This window comes from Lepisma saccharinum, chromosome 22, assembly GCF_977018435.1.
Source record: "Lepisma saccharinum chromosome 22, izLepSacc3.1, whole genome shotgun sequence".
Lineage (NCBI taxonomy): Eukaryota > Metazoa > Arthropoda > Insecta > Zygentoma > Lepismatidae > Lepisma > Lepisma saccharinum.
The window spans coordinates 28259539-28287315 of record NC_139250.1 but is presented as its reverse complement, the minus strand read 5'-3'; the positions used below and the strand labels follow the sequence as shown (position 1 = coordinate 28287315).

Here is a 27777-nt window from a genome sequence, read left to right as displayed (position 1 = left end):
AGAATGTGCTAAAAAGTTGTAAACTGACCTAGGAATAATTTAACATACTCAGTCAACAATACTTAGAATCAACCAGTAACGTATTTTGAATTGTATATAATATTGGTAAGAAAGGACCGCCTTTTACAGATTTACCACATGACATAGGGCCTCCCCGATGGCGCAGTGGTAGCGTCGTCACCTTGTGATCAAGAAGTCCCGGGTTCGATACCTGGTGGAGGCACATAGTGGTTCGGATCCCACTTTAAACTGTAGGTCCAGTCCAGATTAGCCTTACTGTGCACAAAGTGGACTTAAACACCAAATCAAACCACATGACACAATTGCAATAAATTAAGCAATGTATTAGTTGGCAGGATCAATCACAGTCATCATGCATATTACATTTATGGCGGATTTTTTGTGGTCTTAGGAACTTCTGCAAGTGAGCGGTTTAATGTCTAATACATTATTAGTTAGTACAGTGTCTCTCAAAAGTTTTAGGACAACGACATTTTAAACTAGGCAACCCAATTTACACAAGGCGTTGGTGGGTTGCGTGTAGAGTTAGGCTCAATTTCAGGGTTGCCACATGCACAATAGATATTTGTGAAATAGCGAAAGAAATGAAAAGAAGTATTTTTGTATAAAATTATTAAAAATGTCAATATTATATCGCAAATGACGAATTTCTTTCTAAAATAAAAGAAACTAGGTTTTCTAGTATTTCATCGCTGATGAGCCTAAGGAGAAGGATAAGAGGTTAGAGGAAACGAAAGACGACAAAGGAGAGGAGAAAGAGAAAGCGAAAGGAGAAGAGGAAAAGTAGAGGAGAGAAGAAAGAGAGGATAGACGAGGAGAGGAGAAGTAGTGAGAAGAAAGGAAAAATCGAGGGGAGATGAGGAAAATGGAGCAAAGAAGAGAGGAGGAAACGGAGAGGAGAGGAGGAGACGAGAAGAGGGGAGTGGAGAGTAGAGTAAAAGAGAGTAAAAGGGAAGAATGAAAAGAAGAGGAGAAGAGTGCAGTGGAGTCGGAAATCTAAGACAGGAAAGGAGATAAGAGGAGTGGAGAAGAGTGGGATGGAGGCAAGATGCGAGAAAAATAGAGAAGGTGATATGAGATAAAAGCAGAGGAGAGAAGAATAAAAAGGAGAAGAGAAAATAGAAGAGAATGGAAACGAAAGAAGAGAAGAGGTAGTTGGAGAAAATATCGTCTCGACGTCAAGAATTGATGCATTGATCAAATTAGCGACATGAAACAAAACACTCAATAACGTTTTGAAACATATTGGAGAATGTATTAGATCCGTGCCATATGCCTTTTGGCTGAGTTCAGAGCAAAATGAAATCTTTCACGTAAGATCATTGATTTTACCTGCGATTATACCACTAAAAACATGAATGTAATTTTAACATTTATAAGAATTATCCAATTTTTCTCGACTTCTCGGTTCGTTGAAATGAAGATGTTATAATTTAATATTTCCCCTCCCCAATCGTTAATTCCAAACTGAATCATTTCGTTTCACACAGATTGGAGGACAATGAACACAACGGGATATGTCTAAAACTTATGAAAATTTTCTGCCACCCGAGCGGTTTGAACCTACGACCATCAGATTGACAGTCCTTAACGGTAACCATTACCATACAAGCTATCGCTCCTGCAAGCAGGTAGAAGGAGCTGACCAACGTGAAATGTAGATGCAACTCTCCTCCTACATGTAATGTGCAAAGAAAACTTGTTTGTAACAAAGAAAATGAAGGTGGAACGAATGGGTGAAAACATTTAACGGAGAATAGTACATTTTGAAAAGTTTTCATTCGATATTTGCGGAGGCATTCTTGCATTGATCTCGAGGGGGAAAAGAGGTAAAATTAGTATATCCTGAATTACCACAAATATAAAGAGTTATTTCATTAATATTTGTCAATGTCTTTAAACGAGTACAGAATTATCGTTAGAGTATCATAATGCAGGATCTTATACATGTAAATATCCCTTTGAACGTGTGTCAATCCATTTATTTGTTTTCTTTTTTATATATACATTCCTGATGAAGAACAATGTAAGCCACTATACACTGCTATTACAAATAATGCCACCATGCCCTTGTTTAATAAAATGAGAATCGAAAAAAAAGAGAACACTTCGTAAGGAGGATCGATTCTAGAACCGCTAGCAGCCCTATCGAGAATAGTAGCCACAACACCACGCTTTTACCTTCCGTTGAAGCATCAATTTTTAAGTATTCTGTCCTTCCAATATTGTAAATGTCGTTGGGTATACATGTAGTTAAAATTTTACATTAATTTTGACTTGCTTTCTTGTAGTATAGCGGCTATCAGCCTCCAATTCAGTGGTCCGCGATCGGCACGATTGCTCATTATTTACGGGAAAATTTTGTTTCCAATACTTAAAAAAAATGAAATATACATTCCTGATTTTAATTATGCTTGCCTTGCCTAACCTAACATAATCTAACCACCGTGCATGGTTCGTGGGGCTATCCGTCAATGGTGTGTGGGTCTACCCGTGCATGGTTTTACGATCCCAAATTTTAACTGTTTGCCTAACCTAACCTAACCTTACCTTACCGAGAATGGTCAGTGGGGCTATCCGTGAATGTTTTTGCGCTAATTGTGAAAATGAACCGATAAAAATTCTTATTTTCGTAGTACTTTAACGGGAAACGTTCATCATCGAAGACCCCATTTTCGTATCGTGCAATTTTACGATAGATGCACAGTTGCCAAACTTACCTGTAATCAAATCAGTCCACTTTCCACATGTTCTTCTACATCGTGATTGTCACTGTCACTGTCGTCGTCTTCGTCATCCTCGACGCATTTCAATGCTCTCCAAGTATGAAATCAACAGTGTGGCAACGCTGTAGACAGCGTAACTAATTTCGAACGTCAATTGTTCACATCAACAAATATGGCTCCCATACTTGTATACGGAGAGTCCTTGCGAGAATTGAAAAGCTTATTTTACAACTTCTACACGTTAATGAACAATTTCTTCACCTCCCAAACATGTTGACCTGAGATAAATCATCGCGACTAATTATTTGGTGAGTATAAGACGTAGCATAGAAATTACAGAAGGATCCGGTATTGTAAATTCTTTCCGCGTTGCCTTGTAATCAAGGGGTCTCGGGTTCGATTCCCGGTGGAGTTACATAGTGGTTCGGATCCCACTTTAAACTGTAGGTCCAGTCCCGATTAGCCTTACTTTGCATAAAATGGACTTAAAACACTAAATCAATCAATCAATAGCAGCTATCTTCGAGATATTATTTGATGTGATGATGAAAAACTATTATATGAGTAGTTGTGAAAATACGAGTTATTTCTTCTAACTTATTTTTGTGATTAGATATTATGAATGGGAATGGAAAATATCTAGAGGCTTGAACATTGCAGAACGATGCTCTCTTCCTGTGATACTGTAACATACGAAATGCTTGTTTATTGACGCAAGTCTTGTGTCCAGAACAGTCTTATGAAATGTATTTGCTGTTGTGCAAGGTAACACGAAATAATTACACCGTTTGCAAAAATGTTTGCGAACTGCTAAATGTGAGAAACGTTATACGTAGACAGGGGAAAAATTTTATTCATGAAATCACATCACATTTGACAGTGTTTGTCAAGAGATACTCGTGGGACACTGTGTTAAGGTGCTGGACTAAATGCTTCTTATTTTTCTTCCTCGAAGAACAACAATTTTTAAGGTAGAGCAATAGTATTTCCACTCTTTCTAATTTCTTTTAAATTCTTACACATTCCTTTAATTGGGTTAAAAATAAATAAAAATATTGCTTGTATTTCTGTCATTGACGTAGACCAGGCACGTATCCAGGATTTCTTTGAGGAAGGGGCCAGACCCAAAATTATATATATACATATAATATATATATATATATATATATATATATATATATATATATATATGAGAGAGAGAGAGAAGGGGGGGAGGGAGGGAGAGAGATTACAAAACAGTTCAAATTGTCCGAGCGCCATTGAAAATTCATTCATAACGACGGGAGAACATTGGTCGAATTTCCTTTCTTGCTCTTTTGAGAGAATGTATACTTCTACAATAGCAATCTCGTTCGGAAACGGTGAACAAAATGACTTTGTTTTCAAAGACAGACAAGCTTGGTAGCGTAGCTTGCTCGCGTTCAAAGTGACTCACGCTATTCAAGGCCGCTTCTTATCGCAAAACACAACGTCTGCACCCAGCAAGTCACAAGTGACCAGAGTCGAATTTTAAAAAGAATCTAAAGAATGATAGATTTCATCAGAGGCGGCTAGGTGGGCACTAGTCAACATGCATAAGTTTAAGTCATAATTCCTGACAAACAAAAAGCTTATTAAATAAGTATTCGAATAGTAACACGTGCTTTATCCTGTAACATGGAAGATACTTATCGGGATTACAGCGTAGTAGTGGCAATAGATCCATGAAAAACAAAATAAAACTGAATGGTTGCTTTATTATAGATAAATATTTAAAAATATATATTTTTCTTCATTCCCTCGTATTTTCTTACTTAATAATAATAATAATAATAATAATAATAATAATAATAATAATAATAACAACAACCCATGGCTCGACAATTCTCGAAGGGCCTTGACCTACCTCCCGACTGCCAGTCTCCCTCCCACAGTCCTATCTAGAGGTGAGGAGTTCTTCAACCGGCAATGGGGTGACGTGGGATCAGCACGTCGAACCCCAGCCGTTATAGGAGATTTCCCAGACCCGATTACGCTACTCACTCGTAGTTCCCTCAGGATTACGCTACTCACTTACGATGCTGGGTTGCCAGGCCGAGAACCCTAAGACTGAACACAGGAGGACTCGAACCCATGACCCCATGACATCCCGCAGTCGGAGTGCTCAGCACAGCGCCTTAGACAGCACAGTCAAGGAGGGGGCTTTTCTTATTTTACTCTTGGCTAATCGCGACGAAAAGGATAAATAATGAATAGAGAAAGAAATAAAAAAGGTCACGCACGAAGAAGAGGACGGATCTTCAAATCTCCTAGATTACGAGTTCAAGCCCTAAATATGAGGATTTTAACCTTAGACCTCAATTTCAAAATTATAAACAAAATGCCTATTTATACTAAACTTCTCATCGTGGACAAAAGAGTTTGTAACTGTGAAACTAGCCCTGAATGCAAATTGACATTTTTTCATGCGAGTAAGAATGAAATGTCTGGCACACAGATATCCTTTTTGCGAAAACAATTAATTGTGTCCTGTCTCTTCATCTCTGGAGCAAAGCCACGCATAGCAGAAAAGAAGGGGAGAGGGGAGAAGGGGGGAAGGAGGATCGACTGGACAGAGCGAAACAGTGCACGCTGCTGGGAAGGCTGGTAACAGCAGTGGCTTTCCTCCCTACACGCAATCCCGTTCCTCTCACGTGTTCATCGCTGCTCAGATAGATACTTGGTTTCGTTCACCTGCTCCAGAGATAAGTGGAACAGAGTGTAGTTCGCATACATGTAGCAAGTAAAGAAACTTATCTCAGAATGAAAATTCCACAGTGTTTTAAAACGTTTGCTTCAGCAATGAATGGATGGAAACGGATGACATATAAAAATCTAGTAGTCTAAAATTAATTTGAAGACTTGAAAGTGTCTATTTACTAGATTCCAAGTTGTAAGGAATTATTTCGTAAATGTTCATGCAACCGTTAAAGACATGTTTACTTTTTTACTCGTTTAAAGACATGACAAATATTAATGAAATAACTCTTTATATTTGTGGTACTTCAGGATATACTAATTTTACCTCTTTTCCCCCTCGAGATCAATGCAAGAATGCCTCCGCAAATATCGAATGAAAACTTTTCAAAATGTACTATTCTCCGTTAAATGTTTTCACCCATTCGTTCCACCTTCATTTTCTTTGTTACAAACAAGTTTTCTTTGCACATTACATGTAGGAGGAGAGTTGCATCTACATTTCACGTTGGTCAGCTCCTTCTACCTGCTTGCAGGAGCGATAGCTTGTATGGTAATGGTTACCGTTAAGGACTGTCAATCTGATGGTCGTAGGTTCAAACCGCTCGGGTGGCAGAAAATTTTCATAAGTTTTAGACATATCCCGTTGTGTTCATTGTCCTCCAATCTGTGTGAAACGAAATGATTCAGTTTGGAATTAACGATTGGGGAGGGGAAATATTAAATTATAACATCTTCATTTCAACGAACCGAGAAGTCGAGAAAAATTGGATAATTCTTATAAATGTTAAAATTACATTCATGTTTTTAGTGGTATAATCGCAGGTAAAATCAATGATCTTACGTGAAAGATTTCATTTTGCTCTGAACTCAGCCAAAAGGCATATGGCACGGATCTAATACATTCTCCAATATGTTTCAAAACGTTATTGAGTGTTTTGTTTCATGTCGCTAATTTGATCAATGCATCAATTCTTGACGTCGAGACGATATTTTCTCCAACTACCTCTTCTCTTCTTTCGTTTCCATTCTCTTCTATTTTCTCTTCTCCTTTTTATTCTTCTCTCCTCTGCTTTTATCTCATATCACCTTCTCTATTTTTCTCGCATCTTGCCTCCATCCCACTCTTCTCCACTCCTCTTATCTCCTTTCCTGTCTTAGATTTCCGACTCCACTGCACTCTTCTCCTCTTCTTTTCATTCTTCCCTTTTACTCTCTTTTACTCTACTCTCCACTCCCCTCTTCTCGTCTCCTCCTCTCCTCTCCGTTTCCTCCTCTCTTCTTTGCTCCATTTTCCTCATCTCCCCTCGATTTTTCCTTTCTTCTCACTACTTCTCCTCTCCTCGTCTATCCTCTCTTTCTTCTCTCCTCTACTTTTCCTCTTCTCCTTTCGCTTTCTCTTTCTCCTCTCCTTTGTCGTCTTTCGTTTCCTCTAACCTCTTATCCTTCTCCTTAGGCTCATCAGCGATGAAATACTAGAAAACCTAGTTTCTTTTATTTTAGAAAGAAATTCGTCATTTGCGATATAATATTGACATTTTTAATAATTTTATACAAAAATACTTCTTTTCATTTCTTTCGCTATTTCACAAATATCTATTGTGCATGTGGCAACCCTGAAATTGAGCCTAACTCTACACGCAACCCACCAACGCCTTGTGTAAATTGGGTTGCCTAGTTTAAAATGTCGTTGTCCTAAAACTTTTGAGAGACACTGTACAATTTGTGGTGATAAAAAAGAGAGAATGACATGCGATGTATTACGAGTTAAGATAATACAAAAAAAAAAAAGATTGTATTAAAACACAGGTCTGCTGTGAATACGAGCATACCGGCAGTAATTTATTTCCAAATCGGCCACTGCTTATTCCCCTGTTGTGCGACGGTAAAAAATAGCCCATGTACTGATATGCCCATAATATATATATAACAAAAATTAAACCGTTTGAAACTGAAGGGGGGTGGATCCCACTTTAAACTGTAGGTCCAGTCCCGATTAGCCTTTCTGTGCATAAAGTGGACTTAAAGCAACAATTCAATTGAAACTGAATGGATCTCTTCAAACGGAACTACTGGCTGCTACAGGTACAGTCACACACCCGATTGAGCTTCTTCGTCAACTGATGTCACGATAAATGTTTTCGTTTCAGTTACTCCCGCTTTAGACGAGAGCATTTCCCTTAGCATTTTTCTTAACATTTATGCCATAACCAAAATGCAACCGTGTAAAACGAGAAATCTTATGGCATAAAGATGCCATGGCATATTTCATGACATTTCTCAAGGATAGGCTCGGTCCGTAGCATTTTCGTAGCGTAACCAATCAGAAGCGGCCTCTAGGTCACGAGTGCAGTTGTAATGGCCGCCGCGTGAGATGGAAACAACGTATCACTTCACATTTTTGAAACACCTTAATTATTCAACCGAGAGGAATTACGCTTCGTATTAAATGATTTTAGGTACAAAAGCAATGGCACTGATTAAATATATACTTTACAACGTTTACTGTACACGTATGGAAGAATATTTTAGTTTTTTCAATTGTAAAAACCGTGCACTCGGCCATTTATAGTGTAACTCGATGTGCCTATCGTGCTGTATGTATCATACAATGTAATCTTAACAGCTAACCGAAATGTTCCATGAAATTCTTGCTATTAAAGTACTGTCTGCTATAATATTTTCGGAAGCATTTACATAGCATTTATGCCAGCAAAAATTCTAAAGGAAATGCATTCGTCTAAAGCTGGCCTTAGGATTGTTATATTTAGTTCTCTTAGCATAAATAATACTTTTTTTTTTTTGCTACAGACTCTAGCGTTTGCACACGAAAAGTGCCATTCAGTGACAAAACTCTGTGTTCGCGCCTCTTTCGTGACCACTGACGTCACACTTAAAAGAACACCGCAATGTTCAATTCTGCTTCCCTTCACGCTGTACATTTTACCCCAGAATAGAGCACTGAGCACAATGAAATATGCAAAAGCGAAACATTAACATTGAGGAAACAAGAGGAAGATATTTCTTTTAGCGAATGTCTTTTGTCTCTTCTGAACCGGGTTAAAAAAAAAAAAAAAGTAATCTCGCACAATGGTCCAGGAACGCCCGCCTGACTTTCCACACGGTGTAATGAGAACCTTGGCATGTTTCCTCCGGCTACAATCAGCCCCCCCTCCCCCTCTCGGGTAATTACGCCCACAATTGCGAACAATTCACTTCCGCTGAACCCTGCACAGAGAGAGGGATTTTCGGAGGTGAACAATTATTGTACAGATTCACTTTCCCGTATGAAATTGGGGTCTTCCTCGCCTTTTATTTTAACCGGAAACAAAAAATACAAAATACGCTTCTTTTGTCTCACGTTATATCCCCCTCCCCACTTTCATCCAGGTCTTCTGAATGGCCTGAACGAGCCGTGTCCAGCTGCAGCCCTGAGCTACCCCACCCATCCCCCTTTTGTTTCTTCGCCCCCTCTCCCCTGTGTCCACGGATGCCTACCAAACCTTTTATGCATTTTCAATCCGCCATGCAGATGAAACTGAGAAAAAATCATGGCTTGTAGGGGACTTCAATAGTCTTTAGACTAGACATCTTTTTGTCGTGCAAAAGTTGCACACTTGGTTTTACACAAGTAAGGCTCGCATGTTAATCACTACCAAATTCTGTTTTCTGCTTTATAAAAGTATTGGACCGTTCTCTTTACGTCCAAAACCCACCATTTAGTTCGTCTGCCAATTCAAATGCACCCGCCAGGGCAACGAATATGTATGTCAGTAGAATGGCGTTAATACCGTAACCCCTGCTACAGGTACAGCTCAGCAAAAATAATCAGACACTGTAACCCGTGAATTGGACATTTGCTCAGCAAAAATAATCAGACACTCTAACCCTTGAATTGGACGTTTGTTCAGCAAAAATAATCAGACACTCTAACCCTTGAATTGGACGTTTGTTCAGCAAAAATAATCAGACACTCTAACCCTTGAATTGGACATTTGCTCAGCAAAAATAATCAGACACTCTAACCCTTGAATTGGACGTTTGTTCAGCAAAAATAATCAGACAATGTAACCCGTGAATTGGACATTTGCTCAGCAAAAATAATCAGACATTGTAACCCGTGAATTGGACGTTTGCTCAGCAAAAATAATCAGACACTGTAACCCGTGAAATGGACGTTCGCTCAGCAAAAACTATCGGGCGTATAAACCAATAGAAAGGATTCCAACACTATGTGCTCTCGCCTTTGAGAACTTTCCTTATGAAATATTGAAGTGTTTTATTTAGAGGAGTTGAAACTAAATTGATTATAATTCTAACTATTACGAATGGAAGTAGTCACTATATTTTTTATACATCTTACAGGATTCAACTACAATATGCAAATACATAAAAATAATGATAACTTTTGATCTATACTTCATTCCTGTAACTAATACAAATTAACGATTTATGCTGCCATCTATGGACAGTTTCAGAACATGTAAATTGAAGTGGAAAACATGGTCAATAACAAAAATACTGTAATTGTACTGAATAATCTGTGCATAATAGTTCATTTATGATGTTTTAGAATATTTAATTAGCATTTCAAATATTACGTTGGCGTAAAGACGTCGCTTGCAACACTGCGATGGTAACGACCCTCGCGAAGAGCAACTTGTTCCCATTCAATTCTCAGAAATATTCGAATACTGCTGCATTCCGTAAATTAACAATGTTTTCCAATATCCTTTATTGTTTATCCTAAACCCCACGCTGCAGCACTCTAATTTGGATAGTTTTATCGTGGACATCCTGTATTGAGACTCACATGTACGTAGACGAGTAATATGGAGATTGGAACACTGTTTGTCAAGCAGCCCCCCCCCCCCCCCCTCGCCTGTAGCAGTAGTGAAAATCTGTTGTTTTATTCCTCGCATCGTTTGACGAGCGGATAACAAAGCAGAGTGGCAGCTGCCAATTGGCGACAAACAAAAGCCTGTCGCGAGACGAACATGCGTGGAGTTTGGTGTGCGTAAGCGGAGAAGAAAGATTACATGTTAACATCACACATTATTCTCTGGGAAAGTTCTTTTTTTTTTTATGCGTCTGGTTTTCTAACAGACAAGGGTCGACCCCTAGAGCACCCTCGAAGATGCTACAGTGTATAGCGCGGTTGGGGGTTGCTTGTCATCGCTGCCAGATATCAAAGGTGACGTAGAATTAAGCAGCGGGGGGAGGGGGTTGGGGGTTGAAAGAAGAGTAATTAATCTACTCGTTAGGGGCTGCAAGGGCCGCTAAACTTGTTTGCATTTTTTTCTGAAATTTTCTTCCCCATCTGTGCTATGTACATCTGGATATTCATTCAAAGGCTGGGTTTGGGGTGGAGAATAGGGCAGAACTCCTGTTGGAAATTTGAATGGGCAAAACCTTACCTCCGAATAGCGTATAACGCTTCGAATCCAGGTGGCCTGGTTTCGACTCCCGGGCACTATTACTGCATGCAGGCCTCTAGCCAGAATTTTATTTCGAGGGTACTTATCCCTTATCAGCAGCCGCCATCAAAAGGTGAGGGGGTAGGATGTAGAAGCCCTGAAGATGAATTTTTCAGTAAAATTAATTATCACAAGGAAGCGGATTCATATGTAAATACATATTTATTTATGAAGCTGAAATCAGTTATATTTTGTATTATCTTTGCACATCATGCCATGATGACTCGAAAAATTAAGTTTTTATTTTCCATATTTTTACATATATTAGATTTTGGTCCATATTTTACATATTTTAGTTATATTTACATATTATTTCCATATTTCAAAACATTTCTCAACATATACACCATATTCGCGCTATAACTCCATAATATACAATTTATGTGAGTGAAAGAGTTGGGTGAATTTCTTGCGAATAACCAAGCAAAAACACTGGAATTTCCCTTTACTTACAATTGTTGTCAACAATAGAGAATGAGGGCTCAGGCATCGGCTCCTCGTTGTTACAAACGATATTTTGGCATTGTTGGAAGAGTCCCAAGTCGAGCAGTCAATTGCTAACCCCACCCTCGCTACTTGTTTCGCGTCCGACAGCAGCGCCAGAAGTAATGGTTCCCCGTCCGACAGCAGCGCCAGAAGCAACGGTTCCGCGTCCGATAGCAGCGCCAGAAGCAACTGTTCCGCGCCCGACAGCAGCGCCAGAAGCAACGGTTCCGCGCCCGACAACAGCGCCAGAAGCAACGGTTCCGCGCCCGACAGCAGCGCCAGAAGCAACGGTTCCGCGCCCGACAGCAGCGCCAGAAGCAACTGTTCCGCGCCCGACAGCAGCACCAAAAGCAACGGTTCCGCTCCCGACAGCAGCGCCAGAAGCAACGGTTCCGCGCCCGACAGCAGCGCCAGAAGCAACGGTTCCGCGTCCGACAGCAGCGCCAGAAGCAACGGTTACGCGTCCGACAGCAGCGCCAGAAACAACCGTTCCGCGTCCGACAGCAGCGCCAGAAGCAACGGTTCCACGCCCGACAGTAGCGCCAAAAGCAACGGTTCCGCACCCGACAACAGCGCCAGAAGCAACGGTTCTGCTCCCAACACCAGCGCCAGAAGCAACGGTTCCGCGGCCGACAGCAGCGCCAGAAGCAATGGTTCCGCGTCCGACAGCAGCGCCAGAAACAACGGTTCCGCGTCAGACAGCAGCGCCAGAAGCAACCGTTCCGCGTCCGACAGCAGCGCCAGAAGCAACGATTTTGTGTCTCACGGACGTGATTGGCTTCTAGTTTCTCTTCAAGACAGCCACGATAATAGTTACAATGCCAAGAGTGTATTTTATGTAGCTCGCGCAGTGTCTTATATTAATAAAAGGGTAATTTTTTACAATTTCCATATTTAAATCCATATTTTGGTGAAAATAACTCAATATATGTATTTACATATTTAGCACATTTCTACTACAAATAAACCCGTTCCCTGATTTTCACTATACACTTTTGAAATTAGATATTTGTTGATTTTCGGAGGAGGCTTCAGCCCCCCGAGCCCTCTCCCTGGCTACGTGCCTGGGTACATGAATTGAAAATTCCGTTGGCACAGAATTTTTAGATGAGAAGGGAAAAAGGGAAAGTTTATGAAATTTCTAGAAATTGTATTGGGATTTTGAAGATACTCTCCTCACATATATAAGCTAAATAACGTGTGAAAAATTTCATTTTCCCGCGTAATTTACCCGAAATATAATTAAATTTACTACTTGGGAAAGTGATATTTTCCGATTATCATGCGAACTTTTAAAATTATTCTAAAAATTCAGTATAAATATAATCTTAGTGAATATTTTGATATGTCTTGTATTTCTTGCAGTTTGCTGTCGCTAATCGCATTCAGTAAGCCATAATATTTCTGATTTAGTGGAAACAATAGCAATAATTCTACTACTAGAAGTAAAAACAATAATAAATAGTCCTTGATAAAGTTTTGTGACCGCGATTCTTAGTGTTTCTTACATAGTGGAAGAACACCCATGTGAGGATGGAAATGCTGTAGTTTATGAATGGGAAATTGTACTTTGTTGTTGTGACAACACTTCTCGCAGGTAAGAAATTGACTTTTTTTTGTATCTATGTGTTTGTCACAAAGTCTGTGGGTTCGAGTTCCAGTCTAGATATTGAGTTTTTATTTTTTGATTCTTCACTCCCATCAATGTCATTATTCGTGAAAAACATCATGTATAAAAATTCCTTCTCAGTAAAGTGCATTTATACTGCCATCTATCGTGAATTTGTTTACAAATGGGAGAATATAAATTAAGTCCAGTAAGAAAGATAGCCTGATAAAATGTACTCTTTCGTTAGGTTTGTGTCCATTGTTGAATATACACTTGCAGATAGAACTAAATTTGTGGCATTGTTCGGCTTTAGTTCGAGCATGGGCGCCCGCAGGGGGGCAGGGGAGCATTTGCCCGATCGAGATTTCTGGAAAGAGTAAATGTAATTCGAATTGTGAAATTGTAGACATATTTTATAACAAAAAAATATTGTCTTCTGTGACTTACAGGCCGTAGTTACAGCAACTATTATTATTATTATTATTTTAAGTAGGCTTATATTTAAGCTTACAGTCTATTTTACACTGATTATCTAACTATAAAAACAGCTTTCTGTCCAACTTGAATTAATATTAAGTGTACAGTTATGCAAATTGTGTATAAATATACAGAATATGGAAATTACAAATGTATGTAATTAAAAGAAAAACATAAGTAGTAGTATCGATACCCGGTGGAGCCACATAGTGGTTCAGATCCCATTTTAAACTGTAGGTCCAGTCCCGATTAGCCTTACTGTGCATAGAGTTGACTTACAACACTAAATAAATAAATCAATAAGTAGTAGTAGTAATAATAATAGTAATGTAATAATAATAATAATAATAATAATAATAATAATAATAATAATAATAATAAAGTTTCTGTGACTCTTCCTCCCTGAGAAAAATCCTACGGGCACCCTTGAGTTCGAGTTTTGTGTTATGAAAGGATATATTATTATGAAACAAGGAATTTGTTGAATGCTTTTTTATTAAACTTTTGTTATTTTACCGGCTTCGAATTCCGTCCTTGGCTTGGATGTTCCCTTGTGAGTGTCCCTTCATCAATTTCATCATATCATCACTCATCCTCATCTTGGCGATTAGCCAAAAGTGGCAAAAAAAGCGAAGTAAAATTAACCAAATCAATCAATTTTGTTATTGTATGAATTTTTATTCTTGTGCGACGTTGTCAAAGCTATTGTTGTTCACAAACAACACTTGGGCATAATGGTTGTGTTTCTGCAAAGTTATAAAGCAGCATTGTGTTATTGCAGACAGTGGCGTGACGTGACTGAATCGCTGTTCCTGAAATCTCAAAATGAAGCCATGTGGTTTATCTGTAGAGGATATAGGTGTAATAATTGTTGGTTCAACACTCACATTTTTAGGGGTTACCAACGAGAATCGAACGCGGGACCGCTCGCACCAAGGGCAGAGACCTAAGCATCGGCTACCCGGGCGTGTGGCTAACGTGAGGCTAACATTTTCATGTACAGATGGTTTTTATAGACGTTCAAAAGTAGTAGAGTGGTTAGCACATTGCACTACGACGCTAGGGGTTCCGGGTTCGAATCCTGTCCTTGGCATGGATGTTTGTGAATGTCCTTTCATCAATTTCATCATATCATCACTCATCCCCGTCTTCACAAATTAGCCAAAAGTGGCACAAAAGCAAAGTAAAATAAAGCAAATCAATGAATCAAAAGTAGTAGCGCTGGATCAGGATTTTTCTTACACAAGATCTTCAATTAGCCTTTGAGTGAGTGAGTTATTGTTTTAAGTCCACTTAAGTATGCTCAATTAGGCTAATCGGGGCTGTACCTACAGTTTAAAGAGCGATCTGAACCACTACGTACCTCTGCTGGAGTTGAGAGCTTCTTCGCTCGAGCGAATAACGCTCGAACAGGCAAAACGAGCGGTATACGCTCGAAGCCCAGTAGTGCACGTATAACCTTAATTTGTCTGTGGTAGAGGGCCCTCAGAGGTGTTAGACGCGGTGAAATTGAAACTTAATTGAACATAGTCATCATCTCCGTGTTAATCTGTAGTTTAGTCTATGTTACCAATACACAGTGAGATATGAAAATGAAACATGATTGTGGGCTGAAACTACCAAGTCGAAAATTCCATTGTAAACGCTTGAGGGTGGGAGACTCCAACTTGTACGAGCGAGCGAAAGTGGTCCCATGCAGTACCTTAATGTGGAAATAAAACTGAATATACAGGGTAATTCAAAATGAATGGTGCAACTTTACACAGTTATGACGTTACTATTTATGATAGAAAATCAGACATAGCCTCAATATAAAGAAAAACTCTGGAAGTTTTCTTCTCGGTTAGTGGGCTTATTCTGCTTTGCTGCTGTTCCACCAGGATCGCCAGTGTCGCAAAACGGCTAGTGACCAATAGAAGGCGTATTGTGTGTTGGAGCTTTCAAGAACGGATTGACTCACAATGGTGCAAAGACATTTCCACATGCGTTTTGGTAATAATGCACATGTTTCACCCTACCGAAAGATTTTCCAAAGTTGCAACTGTGAATTGTTAGTGTCTTCGAAACCATGTACAAAGCAATGACGTGCTGTCTCGTGCATAGGAAGTATAGGGTGAGACAGTCGAACGGGAAGATTTTAAAAAATCACAAAAAACAGAGAGATTTTTGAACATGAGTGTACTGTACGTGAGTTGAAATTACTAGTGTACCTGAAAAATGTTGATTTTTTTTAATATGGTGTCAGTAAGATGGCGCCCTAGGTGTTGCACACATTGTCGGAGTCTCAGAGTAAATCCGCCCATGACGCTTCGTAGCATCTCCAACGGAATGTTGTGGATATTTTGCCGAATTCGAAATGCGAGTCTAAGCACATCCATAGACACTCTGGCAGTATAGCTAGTTGCACCATCTTGCTGGAAAAGTGTTTCTTCATCTGGGTCATAGTCATCGAGGGCAGGCAGGAAAAGATCACCAATATGTCAGCATAACGTCCAGCGTTTACCGTTCAAGGTCACGCCCCCACTCTCACGCCCCAACTACGCCCGCCAGCTAATCCTGAAATCTTTCCATGGGTTCGATACCCGGTGGAGGCACATAGTGGTTCGGATCCCACTTTAAACTGTAGGTCCAGTCCCGATTAGCCTTACTGTGCATGAAGTGAACTTAAAACACCAATTCGATCTGAGACTCCGACAATGTGTGCAAAACCAAGGACGCCATCTTACTGACACCATATTAAAAAAATCTATCGTTGGGATGTTTACCGCATTACACGTGGTTTCCATGTTGAATCTTTATAATGCGAGTCATGTGAGTAAAACTTCCAGAGTTCTTCTTTATATTGATGCTCTGTTTGATTTTCTATCATAAATAGTGACGTCATAATAACTCTGTAAAATTTGCACCATTCATTTTGAATTACCCTGTACTACATTTATATCTACCAAATAGTTTGTTAGTTCCTTTTAATAAAAGCCTTTCTGGCATTCATATTCATTCCGTTTATCACCAGATCACCAGCTCTTTCAGTTGACTTTTTGAAAATAGTTATGGTTATGAAGCAATAACGCACTCATTAATTTGTCTTCGTTCTGTAATCCACACATTCCCGCCATACGTCGAATTCCCACAGAGCAACGTGGACCCTTTCATCAATATACATGAAGCACAAACTTAATAAAGGGTAGCATCATAAGGTCCACGACCCGGCACTTTTTTTTAACTACCAGTGCGCTTTTTCTTGCCGTTTAAAATCATTCCAGTCTCCTTCATTTCCTACGATCCACAAATTCCTTGAAGATTCTTGTTTCATCCCCTCGACAAGTACTCGCAGCAATTAAAGGCTAGGAGAGAGCCTCATCAGGGCTTTCAGGCAGTAATTACCAACGTTTTAATAAACAAGTCTATTAGCTCCCTCCCTTGGTAACCCACTCACTCCCCCGTCCGGAGATAATCTGCATATGATAGCATAGAACAATGCAAGCAAGGGCTCGAAAATTTCACATTAATTAAAGCTAATATCGCCATCTGACTCACTTGTTCCGGGGTCGAGCTTAATCGTTGTCACGCTTGTTCACCCTCATTGCCCTCCCCCACTTCTTACTCGCCCTCGCAGGAAACTACCCTTCTTTCTCCAACCCTTCCGGGAGGTTGGAGGGGTGAGACACTTGCTGCTTTTGCCGGATGGGGTGGGATGGGAAGGGGATGTTCATGCAAAGTGGTTTCATCCCGAGGAGCTTTTATGATCTCTCCTTAGTTTCTTTCACGAGCTAAATGAAAATTTAATTACATAACTGAGTGGCGAAAGGGAGGGGGTGAATTTATGTATTTATTTATTTTACGAAAGGCTACCATGCCAAGAAAATGGCTTTGGATGTGTCTTGAGCCTTGATCGTAACAACGTTTTTCAAGAATTCACTTTTTTCCAAAGACATTGCACAAAATTCTTTCAAGGACCTACCTCCCCGATGTAGTAACTTCATCGCCTTGTAATCAAGGACTCTCAGGCTAAATAACGTTTATTTTATCTGTAACTAGCTGATTAGCCAGCGTTGCCCGAGTATTTATTTATCCCAATCTTCTATTAAACAGGAAAATAATTAAATATAACTATATATTATTTCATCGTGAATGTCACCAATTAGCTTAGCAACCCCGAAACTATGGATTCGACATTAATGTACGTCATTTTTCACCTCCTCTCACCCTCCATGCCGATAGGTGATCAACTTGGGAGTTGAACGGCATTTACATAGCAATTTCGCACCTTCTGTGTAGGCAACCAAATTCGCCGTGCTGTGTAGCGGGAAGCATAGCTTGCAGGATCTGACACACGAAAAATGCCACGCAACAGAATACTATTTTATGTCCCCTTCCCACCCCCACCCCTAGGGGTGCCAGGGGTGTCTTACCCCCACATTATGTCTTTCCAGGTTGCAAATGATATGTGTCCCAAGTTTGGTTGTAATTGCTCCAGGCGTTCGAGAGTTATGGCGGAACATACACACACACACATCCATTTTTATATATATAGATAAGTTGTATAACGCGAATATATTTTGCAACATTTAACGTCACTACCTAATAATATGTGTTCTGTTATCAAACTCTGATCCAAATTTAGTTTCTTTTTTTAAGTCGAATGTTTCACAACCGACTTCCGCGCTACGACGACAGGGATCCTTGGTTCGAACACCCACACTGGGCATAGGTGTTCTTTGTGAGTGTCCCTTCATCAATTTCATCATGTCATCACTCATCCTCATCGTCGCGATTAACCGAAAGTGGAAGAAAAGCGAGGTAAAATGAACCAAATTAATCAACTTTCTTCCTCCTCCTCCCACTGGATACTGTGACTGTACCTTAAATTTCAACGTCATCTAGCCTCAAACACAAAACCTCCTTCGAGCCTCACGTGCAACTTTGTCAGTAGTCTGTGTTCAAGACGACAGTAAGCAAAGAATCGTTGTTCACTGGATACCGTCGATGCTTGCGCAAGCATTCATCATATCATATTTTCTCCCATAAATTGTAGTTTGCGAAACTAAAATTCGCTAATTACTTTCTCGAACAATCAAACTTACTTCCGCAAACATTTCCAGTATTTTACAAGACTATAAAACTTGAAAAGAATCATTGAACATTCGGAACTGTTATCCAACATTTTCATATATTTGGAGCTTTCTTTGTTTTTCATTTTAGGGAACTCCGTTCAACGCGGTGGTGGTATAATCATTACTATCCCTGGTACACACCATAGATGACTTACTTTTTAAACTGTTTTTATGTCTTGCTAGAAACAATGCGTCTAAATTGCCCAGGTAATGTGTATTATGCAATAATTTAGAAATAAAACTGCATCACTATGGATTCACAACAATCTTACTCTGTATTGATAATAAACAAATATAATTGTGTTGGAATTGTGCTACTCGTGTCGAAGATCAGTACAGGTATAGTGCAGACAGTTTCTTATTTTATATTTTTTAAATTCGCTGAGGCGTTACAGTCAAAGCATAAATTTCAAGTCTTTACTACTTACATTTTACATGACTGTGCATACAGATGAACTTGGGAATGAATTGTAACATCTAAAGAAATCTGATGATTTTGCCTCTGTTTTGTTGTATTGAAAATCATTATTTAGTTGAGGTTTGAGATAATAATTTATATCAAACACAAAAATATTAATTTGTAATTGATGCACGACACAGTATGAAGTTCTTACAATGAATATTGGAAAATATATGGGTTTGTCAATTTTTATCACATTCTGCCATCTAGCGACAACATGAAACAACGTCTTCAAAGGTACAACCCTTTAATATCACATTCCCCAAAACTGAAAACCATCTTTTTGTTTTTGAATAATAATCATGGGTGTGTTACTGTGCTTTTTAACACTAGATGGTGGTATGTTTTGAAAACTAGATCACTGAGGAAGGTCTAGGAAGAAATCAGAGTTGCAATCTCTTGTATATCTACATGTGCTGGAATGTATTCCAATTTGTTATGTATTTTGAAGTATACTGTTTGGAGATATCATAAAATTGACAATGTTCTATTAAACATTCACAAGCTGCCTGTTCATTTTCGACAACGGGATGCATAAATTTGAATATTTCATCTATATTGATCGTGTATTGAATTTCTATGTATGTTTATTTAATACTATACTTTTAAAAAATGAATCACTTAAATTACATTAGGATGATTTCATCTCAGATCATACAGGTGCTGTACACTCACCATCACGAAATTTGCTGAAAAAAATTATGTTAAAGGACCACGTGAAACATGTCCAAAAATAAAACATTTTCATTTTCTGATGATTAGTTACAGTGTTACAAGCTCACAAGGAAAGACACTATTTGATAAAAAGAATTACGGAAGGGAAATAATGCAATTTTCAAACCACTATAAATCAAAAACTAAAAATGGTAGACTTAAGGTTTATTTTATTTGAAAGCTTGTTCAAAGCACTTCTAAAACCTTATTAAGGAATATGCTTATGAAACCCCTCTTCAACTCTAAAATTAATAATCAAAATACGAAAATTCGAATTTTTTTCTTTTTTAAAGTGAAGAACCAGAGGACATGAATTTTGCTGTGAAAATAGAATATGGAATCTGGACTAACTATTTGCAATGACACTACTTAAAATTGGGTCTTTCCATTCAATTTCGACCAACCTCTGCCGCATCATAATTTTTAATAATTATTAATTATTGAATGACTTATTTCATTTCTATATCCTTCAAGTTTTCAAAATCGACATTTAAAGCTTGCGTTTAATTTGTCGCATACGGCAATTTTGCCGTTTTTAGAAGTTTATGAAAATTGCTTTAATTCTGTTGTAATAGCTAATTCCACATGTATTGATCACAAAATTAATTTTCATCAGAAATAAATGTTCTTTCGTTTTGTTGATTACTAATTTTGCTCCCAGACTAGTAGGCTAGTCTCCATGCTATACTACAATAAATGCAATGAATAATTCCGAAAATTATTAAATGTGTGAAGTGCCTGGTCATCCTTTTTCTTCGACAAACTACCCAAAATTCAAGATTTTTTAAAAAAAATCAAAATCTTGACTTTCTGTGACACCAAATGGAGAACAAAGGGAAAATCTTAAATTTGCACAACAGTGAGACCTCTTCAGACTCAATATGTTAAAATTTGGTGAACGTGTTTTTCCGAATAAGAAACATATTGAAGATTAAATTTATTCTAAACTAACCCCTTTACAACACTATATAAAACATAGGCGCCGACTCCGTGGGGCTTGGGGGGGCTCGAGCCCCCCCCAATGTTAACGATGTGGGGGCAGAGCTCCCCAAATAATTTTGCTTAAGAGGATCTAATGTATTATTTTGCTTCTCTTGTAAAGTTTACTCTGAATTGTGCCACTGAACTTAACTTTAAATACACTTTTGAAATGTTCTAGAATATCAATTTGGGGGGCTGAGACCGTTAAACCACCAACTTTGGGGGCTATGACCAGAGACAGCAAAACACATGACTTATTACTATATACTAAGTTTTAAAAGACCATGTGCATGAACTAGGGTAGTGGATGGGACGTTCGCGCTACAAATGGCTCTAACTTGACATTCAGAACGAGATCATTGATATATTAGGGAGATCTGTTTTGCGCTCCGTGGTAGCAGATATTAAAAGTTGGAAATATTTTGCTATTATGGTTGACGAAACTTGTGACATATCCATCCGTGGACAATTAATATTCTGCATTAGAACTGTGAATAAAAATGTTGATATTTTTGAGGAATTCATGGGCTTTTATGAGATTCCGAACACTGAGGCCAAAGCTTAAAAAAAGGGAAAGAGTGAGTCATTCATTAATTTATTTCAGTGATCAGAGCCCCCCAATAATTTTGACAAGTCGGCGCCCCTGATATAAAACACATGTGGAATTGAAAATGAAGAAATCGCAAGCTAAGAGGTAACTACATTTGAAACGTAGACTTATCTACAGGTTTCCTGATAAGCAGCAGTTAGAAACAGCGTTGCCAGTGTAACATATTTTACAGTAAAAATCATAGAAATTATGGAACGTGGAGGGCATTTTTTAAAAAATTCTCCCCGGTTACACACAAAAATATTGCCCGGTCTGACTGCACCTCCTGCAAGTACAGTAAGCAAAGACTATTTTCAGAAATTTTGACATGGGTGTTTTTGAGAAAATGATTTCTAAAAAAAGGTCAAAATGGATTTTTTCATTTTTTACAAAGAATTTTCTACATAATGTTAGAAGTTAGTGCAGAAATGCCATTGCAAATAGTTAATCTAGGTTCCATATTCTATTTTCACAGCAAAACTCATGTCCTGTGGTTCTACACTTTTTCAAAAAATAAATTTAGAACTTTGAAATTTTTTCAAATTTTCGTATTTTGATTATTGATTTTAGAGTTGAAGAGGGTTTCATAAGTACATTCCTTAATAAGGTTTTGGAAGTGCTTTGAACAAGCTTTCTAATAAAATAACTCTTAAGTCTCTACCATTTTTAGTTTTTAATTTATAGGGGTTTGAAAATTGCATTATTTCCCTTCCGTAATTTTTTTTAATCAAATAGTTTCTTTCTTTGTAAGCTTGTAACACTGTAACTAATCATCAGAAAATGAAAATGTTTTATTTTTGGACACGTGTCATGTGGTTCTTTAACATATATATTTTTTTCAGCTGATTCTGAAATTCGAAGGTGACACATTTATTACTTATCTGTATGATTTGCGATGAAATGGCCTATTAAAGTTATCTATGTAATAACTATTAATATTTAAAAGGACCTTACATTGAAAGAGGAACATATAACCTATTAAGAATATTTGAAAATAAAATTCTTACGAAAATATTTGGACCTAAAAGGGATGAGGAGACAGGTGAGTGGAGAAGGTTACATAATTTAGAACTACATAATTTGTATTCATGTCCAGATATTATTAGAGCAATTATATCAGTAAGACTTAGGCGGGAAGGCCATGTGGCACGAATGGGAGAGGAAATCAGAGTGTACAGAATTGTTGTTGGTAAACCTGATGGTAAGAGACCAGTAGGAAGGCCAAGACTAAGATGGAGGGATAAAGTTTAGATGGACCTAAAGGAAATCTGTAGGGATGGAATAGAGTGGATAGATCTTGCTCAGGATAGGGACAGATGGAAGGCTTGTGTTGCTGCAGCCATAAACCTTTGGGTTTAAGAAGACTAGAGAGTTAGTTGGATGTCATTTCTTCAGTCAATGTTTTTTTTTTGCAGTTTACGTGATGTTAACCATATATTTTCGTTATTTTCTTACAGGGATTCGATGAGTTAAGCAGCGTCGAGAGTCAACATTTTACAGTAAGTGATATTAACTTTCATTTTTTTTGTTATGTTTTCATTATTCTCGATTCGATAAGGAAATCAGTGACAAAAAGCAGTGTAAAGAGTCAACTGTTTACAGCTTACGTGAATTTAAATTTCGACTTTTCGTTTGGATTATTCATTATCACGGATTCGATAAGTTAAACAACTGTATAACAGCGTAAAGAGTCAACTTTTTACAGTTATGTTAAATCACTCACATAGCAGCGTTAAGAGTCAACTTTTTGCAGTTTAAGGGATGTTAAATCTCGATTTTTTGCCTTTTTACTCATTATCACAGTTTGGATAAGTTAAATCACTCACATAGGAGCGTAATGAGTCAACTTTTTACAGTTTAAGGGATGTCAAATCTCGATTTTTAGCCTTTTTATCCATTATTACAGGTTGGATAAGTTAAATTACTCACATAGGAGCGTAATGAGTCAACTTTTTACAGTTTAAGTGATGTTAAATCTCGATTTTTTGCCTTTTTATTCATTATCACAGGTTGGATAAGTTAAATCACTCACATAGGAGCGTAATGAGTCAACCTTTTACAGTTTAAGGGATGTTAAATCTCAATTTTTGGCCTTTTTTATTCATTTTCACAGGTTGGATAAGTTAAATCACTCACATAGGAGCGTAAGAGTCAACTTTTTACAGTTTAAGGGATGTTAAATCTCAATGTTTGGCCTTTTTTATTCATTTTCACAGGTTGGATAAATTAAATCACTCACATAGGAGCGTAAGAGTCAACTTTTTACAGTTTAAGGGATGTTAAATCTCAATTTTTGGCCGTTTCTATTCATTTTCACAGGTTGGATAATTAAATCACTCACATAGGAGCGTAAGAGTCAACTTTTTACAGTTTAAGGGATGTTAAATCTCAATTTTTGGCCTTTTTTATTCATTATCACAGGTTGGATAAATTAAATCACTCACATAGGAGCGTAATGAGTCAACTTTTTACAGTTAAATTGATGTTAAACATAGATTTTTTTGTTATTTTATTCATTATCAGGGATTCGTTAAGTTAAACCACTCTCATAGCAGCGTAAATAATTTTTATAGTCTGTCCCTGGAAACTCTGGAGCGAGCGAACAAAAGCAAGTCTGTGGGCAAGTAGCGAATCGAGAGGGCTCGACCAAGTGCGAGGCAACGGGATTGCGTGGAGGGGGAAAAGCGACTGTAACAGCGTGTACTGGTTCTCTCCGCTCAATCGTTTTCTTCCCTTCTCTACCTCGATACGCAGCTTTGCTCCACAGATTCCCGGGATAGAGTATAGACTATAGAGTAGAAGAAGAGTTAGAGGAAATTCAATTGATCGGATTATTATCTCGCAAGATTCGGATCAGCTCAACCCCGGTGCGCATAACTCAGCAGATGACGCACCCATTGTGTGGCTTCAAGCCAATAACTTTAAATATCCATCCTTCTTCTGCGACAGAACAAGACGTCAGCGTGCCACGTGACTCAAGTGCCAGTAAAGAAGAACTCCCTTACGACTGACTCGGAGCCAATCATGTATGTATGTCTTCATGTCCTCCGTGTTGTATGTTAGTCACGATTTTTAGCCGGAGTTCATATCCTTAATGGCGGGAGGCGGGAATCCCATGCGACGGGCAAAGAGAGGCCCTCCATATCAATGCTAGGAGGAGTCCTGGCCTGCTCAATCGAAGGAGGCGCCACCTGACACTCTGTTCCTTAACTGGCGCCACTTTTGGAACGACACAACCGTTTCGAGTGCGACCATCTTGCCGTCAAAGTGAAATTTTCGTGCTTAATTCGTTTTGCGGTTGTTCTTTCAGCACTTACTCCTGTACTTGACTTTGATTTCGCGCTGAATCCAGTTCGCTGTTTTCCTTTCGCACTTGTTCCGACGCTGGATTTTAAATTCGCGCCTATTACCCGTACTTGAGTTTAGTTTCGCGTTTATTCCCGCTTTTGATTTTGGTTTCGCGCTTATTCCTGTACTTGATTTTACTTTCGCGTGTATTCCTGTACTTGATTTTGGTTTCGCTTTTATTTCTCTACTTGACTTTCATTTCGCTTTTATTCCTGAAGTTGATTTTGGTTTCGCGCTTATTCCCGTACTTGATTTTGGTTTCGCGTTTATTCCCGTACTTGATTTTGCTTTCGCGTTTATCCCTGTAATTGATTTTGATTTCGCGTTTATTCCCGTACTTCATTTTGCTTCCGCATTTATTCCTGTATTTGATTTTGATTTCCCGTTTATTCCTGAACTTGATTTTTGTTTCGCGTTTATTCCTGTACTTGATTTTGCTTTCGCGTTTATTTCTGTACTTGATTTTGATTTCCCGTTTATTCCTGTACTTGATTTTTGTTTCGCGTTTATTCCCGTACTTGATTTTGATTTCGCGTGTATTCCCGTACTTGATTTTGATTTCCCGTTTATTCCTGTACTTGATTTTTGTTTCACGTTTATTCCTGCGTTTATTCTTGTACTTGATTTTGGTTTCGCGTTTATTCCCGTACTTGATTTTGCTTTCGCGTTTATTCCTGTAACTGATTTTGATTTCGCGTTTATCCCGTACTTGATTTTGCTTTCGCGTTTATTCCTGTATTTGATTTTGATTTCCCGTTTATTCCCGTACTTGATTTTTGTTTCACGTTTATTCCTGTATTTGCTTTTGATTTCTCGTTTATTCCTGTATTTGATTTTTGTTTCGCGTTTATTCCTGCACTTGATTTTGGTTTCGCGTTTATTCCTGTACTTGATTTTGATTTCGCGAGGAAGAAGAGAATGAAAGAAGCAAGAAAGAAAGAACTCGAAAGAGAGCGAGAGGCAAAGACAACAGAGTAAGGTAAGAAGAGAAATAATAGAATTTCAGAGGGAGGCACTATTTCTGACAGGCAGGAAGAGAAAGTAAGACAGAAAGATACAGAGAGGAAAAGAAAGAAAGAAAAAGGTGAGGGCAAGAAAGAAATTTTAAAGAGAAAGTCGTGAAAGAGAGAGAGATGAGTAAAGGAGAAAAGAGAAAGAAGAAGATGAAATAACGCAGTCGACAAGGAAGGAAATAAGCAAGAAGAAGCAGATGCTAAGTTTGTAGTTTTGTTATTTTTCGTCGCTTCTCTGCCAATTTGGTTGATCGCGACGATTAGGATGAGTTTTGATTTTATGAAATTAATGAAGGACATTAGCAAAGAACACTCATACCCAGACTGGAACCCAAGATCTTAAGGTGCTCTACCACTGAGGCGACTATATTGATTGATTGATTGATTGTTTTTACTTCGCTTTTTATGCCACTCTTGGCTAATTTGCGAGGATGGGGATGAGTCATGATATAATAAAATTGATGAATGGACACTGACAACCATCCATGCCCAGGCCGGGATTCGAACCCGGGACGCCTGGCGACCATACTCTGTTCCGGGAACCTCTGGAGCGAGCGAAAGAAAGCAGCGCAAGTAGTGACGCAAGAGGGAACGGGATTGCGTGGAGGGGGAAATGACTGCAGCTTCCAGCTCTTGAGAGCTGCTTGTACTGCTCGCTCCTCCCATTCGCTTTCTCCCCTCCCTGCCGTTATGCGCGGCCTTGCTCCAGTGATTCCCGGGACAGAGTATAGATTCAAATATTGAGAGAGGTGAAAAGTAAGCGTGCATTTTCCTCAATCTTGATAGGGGGAGAGGGGGTTAAATGGACCCCACCTTCTTTACAGCCATATGGACGTCTGTGTAGTAAGCCATGCCAAAACCGACCATAGCCGAACCGGATGCGAATTTTCCTTTTCTAATCAACTTGTGAATGAAGTTTCATTTCTTGCTCTCTGATTGGTTGTTGGAAAGTTACGGTGCTGTGATTGTGAGAATGTCTTCTTTCCTATTTGCTGTGATTTAGAGAATGTCTTATTTCCTATTTTTAGCTCAAATTTGCTGCTTTCTAATCTAATCGAACCTAACCTAACCTAACCTACGCAACCTAACCTACCCAACCTAACCTAACCTAACCTAACATAACCTACGCAACCTAACCTAACCTAACCTACCCAACCTAACCTAACCTACCCAACCTAACCTAACCTAACCTACCCAACCTAACCTACGCAACCTAACCTAACCTAACCTAACCTAAACTAACCTACCCAACCTAACCTAACCTACCCAACCCAACCCAACCTAACCTAACCTAACCTACCCAACCTAACCTAACCTACCCAACCTAACCTAACCTACCCAACCTAACCTAACATAACCTACCCAACCTAACCTAACCTACCCAACCCAACCTAACCTAACCTAACCTAACCTACCCAACCTAACCTAACCTAACCTAACGTACAGCGCAAACAAGATATTCTCACAATCACTGCACCGTAACTTTCCAACAGCCAATCAGAGAGCAAGAAATGAAACCGCAGTCACAAGTTGACTAGAAAAAGAAAATGCGCGAACCGGATAGTACGCTTTCGGGTACCCAAGGAAGAAAAGTAATCCTGATCTAATTACACGCGGACATGATAGCTTCAAATCTCGCAGCACAGAAACAATTAACGTCCGAATTAAGTGGCAGCATCTCCCTATCTCCCACACAACATACAAACCAATCCTTTGGTCTCACATTCATCACACGCTGGACATCCCCCAACACGCAACCCCAGGGCCGGACAGCAGCGATTAAACAGGGGCGCAGCCATTCAGAAGTGTTAACACCGTATGTTCCCAAAGATGCGTGTATCGCAGGAATATTTGCACGTTAAATTATTTTATTGTGCGTGTTGTTTCGAAAGCTTACGGGGATGAGGTAGCATAGCACAAGGTGACCGGTGTCAGCTGGTACCACGTAGCTCTCCAACTGATAGTATCTATATTGATACTCCAGACAGCATGGGAGGCAGAAAACAATAATCACGAATATTTTTTCCCCCAAAGCTCCATTTTTCTC

The 27777-nt window shown here is 38.8% G+C and overlaps 1 protein-coding gene across 1 annotated transcript in view; it reads left to right on the top strand.

Annotated features, from left to right (window-relative positions):
* Nucleotides 1-27777, top strand: part of LOC146004767 (thiamine-triphosphatase-like) — a 411047-nt gene that overhangs the window by 65478 nt on the left and 317792 nt on the right. The window contains exon 3 of the mRNA XM_083143750.1: nucleotides 22827-22868. The gene's annotated coding sequence lies outside the window, so the exon portion shown is untranslated. The remainder of the gene's footprint in view (nucleotides 1-22826; nucleotides 22869-27777) is intronic.